Raw genomic sequence first — 13,644 nt, 5'->3', positions numbered from 1 at the left:
TCGCTATTAGCAATCCTGAGAGAAATTAGAGACGAGATGAGGGACCTGAGGGACGAGATGAGAGAGATGAGAGAGAGGATGAGCGTCTTAGAAGACAGCTAGAGAAAAAAAGAAGAAAAGATAGAGGAAAGGATGGATAAAATAGAAGGGAGACTATCGAAGATCGAACGAATGAAAACACAACGGAAGAGGCGATTGGCGGCAAAATGGAGGAGATTGTGGAAAAAGTGGCGGAGATGGTTAAAAAGAGAGAAAGAAATATGAAGGAAAGGAAGGAAAAGAAAAATAATCTAGTGATCAGAGGATTACATAAAGAGGAAAACAAGAGCTTAATGGACACAGCGGAGACGTTTCTTGAGAGGGAGTTTGGTGCAAAAGCGGGAGTAAAGAAGATGCGGTCAACAGGCAAAAAAGGAAGAGAGATAGTAATAATTGAAATGGACTGCTGGGAATCGAAGGATAGCATCATGAAGGAAAAAAAGAAGTTGGGAACCAAGAAAATTTTCATAGATTACGACCTGACCTTTGAGGACAGAGAGGTGCAAAGACGGATAAAAGAAAGGGCATGGAAAGAGAAAACAGAAGGAAAGTGGGTGAAAATAGGTTATAGGAAACTAGAGGTACAAGGTAGTATGGAGCGAGGAAGAAAATAAGCTAATAGAAAAGAAAAATTTATAAAGGAAAGCCAAGCAGTGGAGACGTGTAGAGATGAGGTGGTGGCGGACGCAGATAACGTGGATAATGTATGCTATGAGGAAAAGGGAGAAAGGGAGAGAGATAACCGTCGTAAGAAAAGAGGAAAGATTAAAATACTCTTCTGAAATTTAGCAGGATTAGTAAACAAAGATAGAGGTTTCTGGAGAAATATCAGGGAATTCGATTTTGTAAGTTTAAGCGAAACATGGGTAGACGCAGAAAAATGGGATAATATTAAAAGTTTATTGCCGAACACACACGAATGGGTATGCATTCATGCGAAGAGAATAAAAAAGAAAGGCAGAGCGATAGGAGGTTTTGTATTGGGAAGAAGAAAAAGCTGGGAGGAATTAGGATCAACAATGATTAAAAATGAGGAAGAAGGTCTAATTAATACTATCAGAAATTTTGACGGACGGCGAAAAAATTAACATTATTTCGGTTTACAATAAGGATAATTGGAGTAGGGTGAAGGAGACAATAGAGAGATGGTTAGGAAAGAAGGATAGAGAGTATATTATAATAGGGGGTGGATTTTAATATAAGAACAGGGGAATTGGGAGGGGGAGAAAAAGAGGAAGGTAACATAGAAAGGAGAAGTAAAGACAAAATAATAGGGACAGGGGGTAGGAACTTAATAAATTTTTCACAGAGTAAAGGATGGTACTTACTAAACGGCACAACGAACGGCGACTGGAACGGCGAATATACTTTTGTTGGAGCGAGAGAAAATACGGTGATAGACTATATGATAGTTTGCGAGAAAATGTATCATAGAATAGACAAATTTAAGGTAGATGCGAGGGTGGACTCAGACCACATGCCTGTCTGTGCGACAATTGAGGATAAAGAAAGAAGAGAGGAAGAAGAAGAGGTGACTAACGCAGACGACGTAGAGTCCACAGAAGGAAGATGGAGGATCCGTTGGGATAAGGAGGCAATAAGGAGATATAAGGAGAAAACGAACAAGAATATATTTGTGGAGACACAGCAAGAAGAAACTATAAAAGAAAAGTGGACAAATCTTAAAAAGATGGTACATGAGGCTATAGTAAAGAAAAGGGTAAATACGACGAGGAGGGAGATGGGCCACAAAAATTGGCGGGACAAGGAATGTACAAGAAAGAAAAGGAGCGTGAAAAGACTTTATAAAAAATGGAGAGTGGGAAAACTAGATAGAGGAAGATATCTGGAAGAAAGAAGAAACCTGAAGACCCTACTCGAACAGAAGAGGAAGAAGAAGAGGGCAATGGAAGAAGAAGAACTAAAGAATATAAAGAACGGAGCTGAAGTATGGAAATTTATAAACAAAAAAAGAAGGAAAAAGGTAAGGAAAATAAATAACATCGGAGGAAATGAGTGGACAAATTATTTTAAGGAGCTATTGGAATATACGGATAAGGAGAAGATACAACCAAACAGAAAAGGAATAAGTGAAGAAAGAGAAGAAGTCGAACAGCCAAAACTACAGTTGAACGAGGAAGGAATAGAAAAAGCTATCAAAAGAATGAAGAGGAATAAGGCCACAGGTATCGATGGAATACCAATGGAAGCCTGGATGTATGGATGCGACTCAGTTAAGAGGAAGTTTGAGGACCTGCTGAAACACACCTGGAGAGAAGGAGAGCTACCTGAAGACTGGAAAACGTCAATCATAGTCCCGTTACACAAAAGGGGAGATGAGGAAAAGGTAGAAAATTACAGAAGAATCTCGCTTCTCTGCTCTGCGTATAAGATATATGCGGAGGTCCTCAGATGCCGTCTAGAGAGGGAGGTGGATCTGAAGGATCTGCTTCCAGAGAGCCAGGCGGGTTTCAGAGGTGGGAGGGCAACGGTGGATAACATCTTTGTCCTGGATCACTGGTCCAAAAAGTAGGTAGGTAAGGAGGGAAAGAAAGACAAATTGTATGCCTTATTCGTAGACCTAAAAGCGGAATTTGACAAGGTAGAAAGAGAGCAATTATGAAAGATCTTGAGGGAAAAGGAAATAGATGAAGAACTTATAAGGAGAATAGAAACAATATATGATGTGACTGAAGTTGCAATAAGAACAAAAGAGGGCCTGACGGAGAAATTTAGAATAACAAAAGGAGTCAGACAGGGTTGTGTAATGAGTCCTCTCCTATTTAATTTGTATATAGCGGACACTAGAAAAGAGCTAGAGGTAAGAAAGATAAGAGGCGTAAAGTTAGGAAACACTAGAGTATGATCGCTAGAATATGCGAATGATATGGTGTTCGTAGCAAAAAATAGAACAGCAATGTTAGACATGATGGACACAATAAAGAGGTTTCTAAAACGGAGGAAAATTATATTATGTACCAATAAAACAAAGATGTTAGTATTTAACAAAGAAAGTAGGGAGAAGAAAGAGAAATGGAAATGGGGAGAAAAGGAGATAGAAGAGATTAGGACTTTTAAATATTTAGGTTTCGTGTTTAATAATAGAGGGAATTGCAAAGATCACATTAAGGAATTAGCTAGGAAAGGTAGGATTGCGGTAAATAGGACGTGGGGTCTTGGAGAACGGATATGTAAAGATGATTTCATAAGGAGAGGGAGTTTGTTTAATGACCTAGTCGAGAGTGTGATGTCGTATGGGGTGAAAATTTGGGGATGGGAAGAAAAAAAGGAAAATTATGCTAGATTACGCAAGATGGGTTTTCGATTTAAAGTTCTGTACTCCAAGATACCTAAAGTCAACGGAACTGGGGTTGAGAAAGCTTAGGATAGGATGGGGTGGAAGGGCAATGGGATGTGAGAAAAAGATTAGGGAAATGGATGAGAGCAGATGGGTCAAGAAATGTTGGATGAAGAAAGAGAAAAACAAATGGAAAGACAGATATGGTAGAGAGAGAGAAAAGTACTGTAATAGAAATGGGTGGGGGGTGGAAACAGTCGAGTCGTTAAGGAGAGAAGGGAGGAACTTACGGGAAGAGATTAAATTAAGAGACTGGGAGATATACAGGCAAGTGGAAGAGAATAAATAATATAATAAAGTCAAAGTATATAACAGGAAGTATAAAGAGTTAGAGAGAGACGGAAATAAACCGGAATATCTAAGGAGGGCAAACATAGATAAACAGATCGAAGGGGATAGTATCAGAGCCCTGATAAATCTGAGATGTGGTAACATGAAATCGGAGAACATGTATTGGTGGGGGGAAGAGAAAAAAATGTGTTTGTTCTACAAGGAAGGAAGGGATAATTTGGAGCACTATGTGGAGGAGTGCAGCAGTATAAAGAACCGGTTTATAGAACTAGGGAGGGATAACAGGAAAAGAATAGATAGACTATGAAACGATAAACTAGATACCACCAAAAAAAAATATTAAGGAAATTATATAGGGATAGGAAAAAGATAGAAGCGGAGATGAGAAAAAATAGGCGAGAGCAGTAGGGATAAATAATGGCGAGCTTTAGCGTGAGGAATGATCCTGTCAAAATTGTTGTGATTGACGAGCGATGTGCTGATGGATGAGTGTGTTAAGGAACTTATTGTAAACCAAGTCCACTTTTTGGCAGCGCAGCCGAAGTTAAATAAATATTATTATATTATAAAAATATTGCAAAAAACATTTTAAAATGGTTTTAAGAATATTTTAAAATGGTTTGAAAATCTTTTGTGGTAACATTTTTAAGAATATTTAAAAAATCTTAAAAATATTTATAAAAATATTCTTTTCTTTATTACCCAGACAATAATTTCTTAAATATTTAAAATATATTTTTAAAATATTAATTCAAATCTACATATTTATTGTTTCATAATCTTGTTCCAAAATATTTAAAAAATATTTTTAATTTATTTATTATTGGTTTTATAATCTTTTTTCAAATATTTTTAAAATATTATGAAATATTCTTAATTAGGAAAAATGCATTGTAGCGCATCTTTCCATGTTAGTTCGCAACGACGCCGCTAATAGACCAAGAGCTAGTGACATTTTTACCTACGGTATTTATACTAAGTTCTTCTGCTAATGAGAGACTCGTTTTGACGTATAGAGAAGGAATCGACGAGTCTGGCAGCTGGGCAGAGGTATGCGTAGCAACTTTACCCCCAAACATCATAAAATACTGTATCTAAATTGTTATTTATACTCGTCTGTCCTTTTGATATATTGTATTTTTTTGAGTTTTATGGCCATAAATGATAATGCCAGACGTCTTGTGGGGTATTAAATTGGTTATAGTGTTTCATTAAGAAAATTAGGAATTTTACTGGAATTTTACAATAGCAGAACGATATTTTTATTTATATAAACTAGAGTCCTAAATAATAAGAGAAGCGCATCCGGCGGCTCGCTTGCTGATTGGCTGACCGCGGCCACCAAACACAACCGAGAGTGATGGTCCCGCAGCTGATTCCATGTGCGAAGTAACGTGTATTATGTGAGTGAGAAAGATTAATATTTATAGTATTATTAACAAATCTTATTTCACGTTGATTACAATGATGGAACTAAAACGAAATCATTTCTGAATGATCAAATTGTGTCAGATATACAGAGGTTGCTTTGTTTAGCGGTCAGCTGCGGGCTCAATAGGAACCATGGGTATTAAGGAATGCGCTTCTCTTATTATTTAGGACTCTAAGTAAACCAGGCTGTATTTTATATATTATTTTAATCACACTTTCTATTAAATACTATTAAATAGAATTACTAGGATACTATTAAAATAAACCTTAAATCAATATTGTGGTGTTAACATGCTGATAACGAAAAAAATCAATTCCCGATATACGAACGATTTTTATCGCGCGCCGTAATAATCAGTTTTATTGGTTTAGTTTTATATACATATTTGATATATATTCCTAATAATTTTAATTTATTCGAATTAGGTGTTATACAACAAAAAATACAAGATGGAATCTTCATCAACGACGTCAGCCATAAGAGTTAATGCTCGCGCTCATGGCATTTTTTCAATCTATCAGCATGTTAATACCACAAATATTGATCTAGAATTTATTTTAATAGTATCCTGAAAGTGTGATTGAAATAATATATAAAATACAGCCTGGTTTATATTATATAAATAAAAATATCGTTCTGCTAGTATATAAAATTCTAGTACCCTAATTTTTAATAAAAAAAAATGAACGTTTGGTTGCCACGCGCGTTAGAAGTGAAACTTCTGAAGACAAGGCTTTGCCATAACTTTTCTAAAATTAATAAAAAAAAACAATACAACGGAATTAGTCACTCCAAGCCGCAACTCGAAAATGTAGTGTTACACGCAGTTCTCACTATTATCCGTCTCACCAGTGCCGTACGTCTGATCGAATTTTCGTGACGCGTTTTTGAGTCGCAAAATCAAACTTACTTACCGATCCAAAAGGAGTTTCACTTTCGTTGTACGCCTGTTGGTCGAATTTTCGTGACACTATGTCGTGACGTTTTTTCGTGTCGCACAATCGAACTTACTACCGTGCCAAAGAACTTTCATTTCGTACGCATATTGGTCGAATTTTTGTTACACTTTCGAGTTTCGTGTCGCAAAATCGAACTTACTACCGTGCCAAAAGAAGAAGGCGTCTCGCCAACACCGTACGCCTATTGGTCGAATTTTCGTTATACTTTTCGTGTCGCGAAATTCGTGTCGCTTTTCCGTGTCGCAAAAACTTACTACCGTACCAAAAGAAGGAGCCGTCTCGCCAATACCGTACGCCTATTGGTCGAATTTTCGTTACACTTTTCGTGTTGCGAAATTCGTGTCGCTTTTCCGTGTCGCAAAATCGAACTTACTGCCGTGCCAAAAGAAGGAGCCGTCTCGCTAATGCCGTACGCTTATTGGTCAAATTTTCGTTACACTTTTCGTGTCGCGAATCAAACTCACTACCGTGCCTAAAGAAGTTTCACTTAAAAAAATTCTCAGTTTTAATGAAATTGTTTAATTTAAAAGGAATCGTAAAAGCCGGACGAAAATTAATATTTTTGGCCAACGTTGTGAAACTTTCAGAAATAGAATAAATGTATGAAATAATGAAATTAGGAGTCTTATTGTCACTAATGAAATTGTTTTGTGATTGAAAGCTGTGGCATAAAGAAAAATTAAGCACTGACAAAAAAATCAAATGGCTGACTGACATTACCACTACACGCAATAAATGTAACATTCGTGGTATTAATTATTATTGTTCAATTGATTACAACTCAATGGAGTCCGTCAAACCAAAAATTTTTTAAAATAATACTCGCTCAAACGGACACCACGTTAACCTTCCAGCACATACATTCAAACAAAAATCTTCCATAGATTCTCTACAGGATAAGTAGTTTCGCAATTTAAGCAAGATATTAGTAAATGTCAGCTAATATTAGTAGATAAATGTCAGTAAATGTCGGGTTGTTGCTTAAATTGCGAAACCACTTATCCTGTAGAGAATCTATGTGTTGCGGAACCGCATTGTAAACGCTGTACTAAGTCGTAATTCGGCGCGACAATAGAATTTTTTTCTGAGGAAATGGCTGAGCGTTGCACCCTATCCCTTTGCTCAAGTACTCTTCTGGTAGAGTACTATACTGTGTAAAAACGTTTTTCAATTCGGTGACCCCAAGTATGCGGCTTCCCCTTGTTAGTTTATACTTGCTAAGGATCACAAACCATGGTCGAAACGTTGTGTATTTAAACATTAATAAATGGGTCGAATTATAATCTCCTTTGTTAATTATTACTGGTGGAAAAAAATATTACCTTATAGCCGTATTCATAGTCCTTCCTTGAGAAATGAGGAACAAAGAATCCTCATTCCTCAAGGAAGGACTATGAATACGGCTATTAGGTTCAATAATTAATCCAAATCTGCGTAAATGATTCTTTCTAAATACCTGTATAAGAATTTGTAGGATCGCACAGAGTCCATGAGCAGCGCCTAGATATTCTGTGCCGTAATATGCATACATCAGTGGACACGGGCTGTTATGCACTTGCACGTACGTCTTGCCCGAAATAATAATTGTTCTTGCGATTTCGTGCATTACATCAAATGGTACGACGATTTTTTTCATCATGCGATTCAACCATAGCGCACCATATAAGTAGCCGGTACGGCCTACAAAAAACTCGTCTGATCCACATTTTAAAAAGTTTACCTCCTTACAGCGCACTCCCGTTGCTATATAGCGTTTTATCAACTCATTGGCAGTTTCGTTATCTTCTCGAGCGGCCGCAAGAACCGCACCCATTGCCAAAATACCCCAATCGCCTGCAATATATGTAATTATAATTCTATTACTTTATAATGCTTAAAATTATTTCAAATCCTATTTTACTACTTTTCAGCAAATACCAAAAACATTTGATAATAATATAATTGTAGAAATTCTTTATATACTATAAAAATGATCTTGAATATTTAATGATATTACACATCTACATCTACGCCACGTTATCCATCTTATATTTAAAAAATAATGTTTTTATATAGAGTCCCATTTTATGGAAATATCTGTATATCTCCTAAACTTCATATCGTAGAAAAAAATATTTTAGACAAAAGTTTTAAGTTTTAAGTGAGGGGGGGCATATGTCTATGACAGAATTTAATTGAAATAAAAACATATTTAATGCAAAACTGTGGTGCTGCTAAATCTCGGAATATAATGTTAAGGTGAGATTTCATGGGCAGTGAAATGCTGCTGCAGCGAGCAGCAGTTTAGTAATTTCCTAGAAAATACCTAGGAAATACTAAACTTTTCTAGAAATTACTTAGTAATTTCTAGGAAATTACTAAACTGCTGCTCGCTGCTGCTGCATTTCACTGCTCATGAAATCTCACCTTTACGTCCAAATCCTATGATTTTCTAAGAAGGGAAAAGTTGAAAGAGTGGCAGTTGACTTGATTACATCATTTACACGGCCCGATTTACGCTGAAGTTATAACATCGATGTTATAATAACTACTGATCTCAGAGAGCACAAAGATGTCTAAAAGATGACTTATATCCAGAGAGAAACCTGAGAGCGACCACCGGGATCATTCCGTTCCAGCGGACGTATACTGACGCGCCGCTTGAGAAAGTGGACGTCAACTACGTCGTTACGCTCGGTAACGGTACACACATGGTTCGTGTCCGTGCTATGGTTCGTGTCCGAACTACTCAGATGGAGGGGATATGCCAGTCGGCTGACTTGACACTCGGCAAGCTTCGAGCGGGGAGAGAAGGGCAGACATACGATCTGCTGTCTCCTTCTCGCTTGAGCTGTGACGTAGCTGCTTAGCACGCGCCGGCTATGCCACGATGCCATGCATTTCGGGTATCGCTCCTCGCATCTCGCCGAATGTCGAGTCTCGCGTTGGCAAATCGACGATGCGCTATACGTTACACATTTACGTTTATATTTACAAATTTTAATTTTCATATTTATAAATAAATAAATAAATAAATATATATATATATTTGAAATTTATAAATATAAAGATTGCAATTATAATTAATTAAAAAAATATTTATAAACATAAAAATTCGTAAATGTAATGTATAGAAATCCCCGTTTTGGCAAATTTGCTCTTATATAAAAAAAAAAGTCTTACATTAAAAACCTTTACTTTAGCATAATAGTATTTAAATTTAATATTGAAATGCATAACAATAATTACATATTAACTATATCGAGAAAAAAAGTAGTTCATAATGTTCTTTTTACTCTTATTAAATTTATATTAGCTATTAATGTTTATAAGCGGCCACGAGCAACAACAGAGAGATATTGAATTAAAATAAAAACAATTTCTTAAATAAACAATACACATGCTTAACGTTTCGACTGTACTTAGTCTTCTTTGGAACGGATTACTACGATAAAAGAAGATAAATATAAAAAAACATGATAATTAATGTTCAAGTTTACATACTAAAACATTAAACATTAGTCTAGACTAAAACATTAAACATGTTGGCGAACTAATACTATAAACAAAGTAAACAATAATCTAATTAAATCACAAATATAAAAACGCCGGAATAATCGAATAAAACCATAACAAGATAAATTTATATTTATATTGAGAAGTGGTAAAATCTCTTCTGTCAGGAAGAGAATGTAAAGAATTATTAACGGAGGTATCTGATTTAAAAGATCTTTAAAATATATATTTTTCAGGAACTTTTTATAGGGAAACGAAGAAAGTGAATAACGTTAAACTTTGCACGTTCTCTTCACCTTATTTTAAAAATTTATTTTTATTTTTTAAGTAACAAAAATGCTCTTCTTTTCTGTTATATCCTGGTCACCATAAATGACAGACGGTGTAAATAATTCTAGCTGTTCTAGGTATCTGAAACGTAAAAACCAAAAATTTTCTTATTCAGAAGAAGTATATGTGGCTATAGTCTGAACTAGAACTAAACCAATATTTTCATTCTAGGTTCTAGGCGGCTTTTTTATCAAAAATATTATTAATCAATATTAAATAAACCATTTACGATCTGAGCTTAGATTTTATAGTAACCTAATAATATTTTTTATATACTATATTTACATATTTTTCCAACTTTAATCAACTATAATACGCGCCGATTAACTTGTCAGACTTACAACACAGCTCCTATTGGATTAATAAAATCCCCTCACACCCCTCTAATTAAATTGATTTAAATAATAGTAAAGAATTTACTACTCTAACAGGAGCTGTGTTGTAAGTCTGACAAGTTAGTCAGCGCGCAATTTATTAAGATTGGAAAAAATATGCGTGTAATTATACATAAAAAATATTATTAGGCTATTAAGATCTAAGCTCGGATCGTACACGGCTTATTTAATATTGATTGATTGTATAACGGTCATAAAACGGTCATATTTCTCTTATATTATTAAAAATCAGAATAATAAATTTATTTCGCCAGTGAATAGAATAACAGTTAAAGCAGCTTAAATCGACAGTAACTGGCAATATATAACGTCTTTACCGATATGAACATTGAAAAAACCGAGAGCCAACTCGCTTTGTCGAATTCACACAGCACTTTTTCGGATCAATCATCGAGACATTATTAATTTCGACCAACGCTTTTGGTTAGAAGATGTAATTTCTAAATTAATAATTTTAAATTTTATTAAAAATATTATTAAAAATATTATAACTTTTTTCAAAATTTTGTTAATAGAATGAAAATGTGAGCAATACCTTAACGAATTAATAATGCAAGGACATACAGACGTTATTACAACCATTCGAGAAAACTGTTCAACATTTTATGTGTTGCTGCAGAAGAAATTAGTAATGTCGGCGGACAAATTATACGCTAATGGCTAGTGCTGCTAGAAAAGATCGTAGTATTTTAAGGATACATGCTGTAGATGATATTGCTTGTCCCTCGCTTGCAGTTTGAAAATGTTTGATTATTAAAAACATTTGATTATTAAAATCTTACATTCAAAATAACGCTTATAGCAGATAAACAAAAATCTTGTCTGTATTTGACATCACACTTGTAAAAATTAAGCGTGTAAAAAATCTGCAAAAGAAATGTAAACGTGCAAAGAAACTATTGTCAATAACATCACACATACACACCCAGAAGAAAATGTAAATAATTGATTTCTTTATTATCGGTAATAATTTCGTCCGCCAGTGAATAAAATCAGTAAATTCAATTTATTTCTCGATTAACTAGCGCAATATATACAAAGATGCACGACGTTTTGGCTCAAGATTCGAGCCCTTTTCAAGTGCGAACTGAAACAGGAACAGCGAGAAAAAACAAACAATATAAATGAATCGAGATAAATATTAAATTAACGACGTTAAATAGTGAGCAATACCTATATCATCTATTGACTCGTCACATAATTAATACAGATTCCTCAGTTCACGAGCATGTTCCCGCATGGCCATAAAGGTCAGCTGTGGACCAATCTTAATTTGTAGCAACAATGATATGAGGAGAGAAAGCGACGATCAAGAAAAATTTACGAATTCCGTGATAAATTTTCGCGTATGACAGATTCTTCGTTGCGACATGTTACATGTATGCGAGTGCTTGGGAAACTGAGCGGACAAAGAAAGAAACAAGGTGTCCCGAGGTATAAATATAAACATTTAAACAGACATGATGACACTGTCGTATATCGAGTTTAAGTTCTCCGTATCTTTTTTTAAATTAATCGTGTTCTTATTTTTCTTTATAAAGAACATCTCAGCGATCTCTCATTTTCCAGTGAGGTTCTTTGTGTGGTCAATTTTAAGTGGTCAGATCCGAAAATATTACACAAAGAACCTCACTGGAAAATGAGAGAGATCGCTGAGATGTTCTTTCTAAAAAAAAATAAGAACACGATTAATTTAAAAAAAGATACGGAGAACTTAAACTCGATATACGACAGTGTCATCATGTCTGTTTAAATGTTTATATTTATACCTCGGGACACCTTGTTTCTTTCTTTGTCCGCTCAGTCTCCCAAGCACTCGCATACATGTAACATGTCGCAACGAAAAATCTGTCATACGCGAAAATTTATCACGGAATTCGTAAGTTTTTCTTGATCGTCGCTTTCTCTCCTCATATCATTGTTGCTACAAATTAAGATTGGTCCACAGCTGACCTTTATGGCCATGCTCATGAACTGAGGAATCTGTATTAATTATGTGACGAGTCAATAGATGATATAGGTATTGCTCACTATTTAACGTCGTTAATTTAATATTTATCTCGATTCATTTATATTGTTTGTTTTTTCTCGCTGTTCCTGTTTCAGTTTGCACTTAAAAAGGGCTCGAATCTTAAGCCGAAACGTCGTGCATCTTTGTACATATTGCGCCAGTTAATCGAGAAATAAATTGAATTTACTGATTTCTTTATTATTACAATAATTTGAATATTGAAATTATTTTGTACCATATGCTTTCTCACACTTATATGTATGTGATTAATAATAAAATATGTTAATGACAAATAATAAATTACAAGAGCGTATTCTGGTTTGAAAGATCTTAAGGACGTTCTCCGGAAAATCGATTTTCTCTAGATTTTCTTGAAACTGTGAATATACATTAATTTATAGGTGTGCTTTATGTGTAGTTTAAATTTTAGTACCTTTTGCGGTATTAAAAATCGAGATATTGAGCTTCAAAGTTTTAACTTTTAACACGGAATTCCTATTCCGAGGTATTGTGAAACAGACATTTTAATAAATTGTGAAAAAAGTTTTTTCTAAATGTTTTTGAAAGACTAGTATATGATGCTTTATATATAAGAATAGAAATTAATAATATGCGATAAGTTTCAATACCCTTGCGGTACTCGTTTTCGAGAAATACTTGTGTAAAGCACGCGATTTGAAGTTAACTTCTTATTTTTTAGTTGTTATATGTAATATTTAGTAAATTAACTTTAGTAAAATAAATTTTACTTTTTAAGCATGAACACAAGTTGAGTATGACTGGAGCCGGAGAAGGTCTTTAAAAATAGGTATTTTTCAGGAATTTTTTATAGGGGAACGAAGAAAGCGTATAACGTTAAACTTTGCATGTTCTTTTAATCTTATTTTAAAAATCTATTTTTATTTTTTAAGTAAGAAAAATATTCTTCTTTTTTGTTACTTTTATATTATTTCTTGATCACTAAAAGACGTAAGTATGAGAGACGAAGTAAATGATTCTAGCTGTTCTAGGTATCAGAAATGTAAAAATCAAAAATTTTCTTATTCAGAATAAGTGATATGGGCTATCGTCTGAACTAGAATAAACATTTTCTTTTAATAAAATTTTGAAAAAAGTTATAATATTTTAAATAAAAAAGCCGCTCAAAATGGAAATATTGATTTAGTTCTAGTTCAGACGATAGCCACACTTCTCCTGCAGAATAAGAAAATTTTAGCTTTTTGCGTTTTAGATACCTAAAACAGCTAGAATTATTTACATCGTCTGTCATTTATAGTGACCAGGATATAACAAAAAAAAGAGCATTTTTGTAACTTAAAAAATAAAAATAAATT

The 13,644-nt window shown here is 34.3% G+C and overlaps 2 long non-coding RNA genes across 2 annotated transcripts; one reads left to right on the top strand and one right to left on the bottom strand.

Moving 5' to 3' along the window:
- Positions 1-11,261: 11,261 nt before the first annotated feature.
- On the bottom strand, positions 11,262-11,677 carry LOC112458437. The gene is made up of 2 exons (XR_003041209.1): positions 11,473-11,677; positions 11,262-11,386 (listed from the first exon to the last, which is right to left on the bottom strand). It is a non-coding gene; the product is annotated as an uncharacterized LOC112458437 (long non-coding RNA).
- A 334-nt stretch (positions 11,678-12,011) lies between these two features.
- LOC112458444 lies at positions 12,012-12,535 on the top strand. Its single transcript, XR_003041210.1, has 3 exons — positions 12,012-12,178; positions 12,248-12,319; positions 12,406-12,535. It is a non-coding gene; the product is annotated as an uncharacterized LOC112458444 (long non-coding RNA).
- The last annotated feature ends 1,109 nt before the right edge of the window (positions 12,536-13,644 follow it).

The sequence above is a fragment of the Temnothorax curvispinosus genome, unplaced genomic scaffold (assembly GCF_003070985.1).
Source record: "Temnothorax curvispinosus isolate PA1 unplaced genomic scaffold, ASM307098v1 QBEX01000813.1, whole genome shotgun sequence".
Lineage (NCBI taxonomy): Eukaryota > Metazoa > Arthropoda > Insecta > Hymenoptera > Formicidae > Temnothorax > Temnothorax curvispinosus.
Note: the sequence above shows the minus strand (reverse complement) of the source record. Positions and strands in the feature narration are given on the sequence as shown.